This window comes from Nannospalax galili, unplaced genomic scaffold (genome assembly GCF_000622305.1).
Source record: "Nannospalax galili isolate Female #2095 unplaced genomic scaffold, S.galili_v1.0 scaffold405, whole genome shotgun sequence".
NCBI lineage: Eukaryota > Metazoa > Chordata > Mammalia > Rodentia > Spalacidae > Nannospalax > Nannospalax galili.
In genome coordinates, this window is record NW_008354532.1 from 47,307 (window position 1) to 48,141 (window position 835).

The following is an 835-nucleotide window of genomic DNA, read 5'->3' on the forward strand; positions in this document are numbered from 1 at the left end:
TGATCCAGTTATACCACTCCTTGGCATATACCCCAAGAACTCATCCTATTGCAGAGACACTTGTACATCCATGTTTGTTGCTGCTCTTTTCACAATACCTAAGAGATGGAAGCAACCTAGGTGTCCCTCAATTGATGGAGTTTTATTCAGCAGTAAAGAAAGATGAAATCATGAAATTTGCAGGTAAATAGGATGAAACTAGAAACAAACTGTTATATTAAGTGAAGTAACACAGACTAAGGAAAACAAACGACGAATGATCTCCCTCATATGTGGATTCTAGCACCAAATCCTTTTATGTGAGTGTGTACCCAGACATAACTATAGGAACCAGGATAATGAAAACGAACCAGGAAGGTAAAGGAAAAGAAAGAACTTGAGAGAGAAGAACAGTAGGAAACAGTTGTTACTAAGGGAGGTATTGATAAAAATGGCATTATTTCAGTGGGAGGGGGAAGGAGGGTTATACAAGGAATCTTGGGGATAGAGGGAAAGCAGGAGATCAAGAGAGGTGGAGCCATTGGAAGAGGGTATTATTAAGGGAGAAATAGGAAAAATGGGGGCACTTTAAATGGGGAAACCATGGTGGAAGGGTTAGACAGTGAGAGAGACAAATAATGCCTTATTTTTAGGCCTATACTATTCTTGTCAGAGGGACTTAAAGGACATTTCTTGCTCCTTGGCCTCCAAGGTCGAATAAGTTCCAGGGGACTAGGGAGCATCTCTCAAAATGTCCTGTAACTGTGATGAGTCACCTGTCCTCTTGTTCAGCGAGGCCATGGAAACCCCACCAGATGGACTTGAACCAGTGTTCAGTCTACAAAGAGGAGGGTCA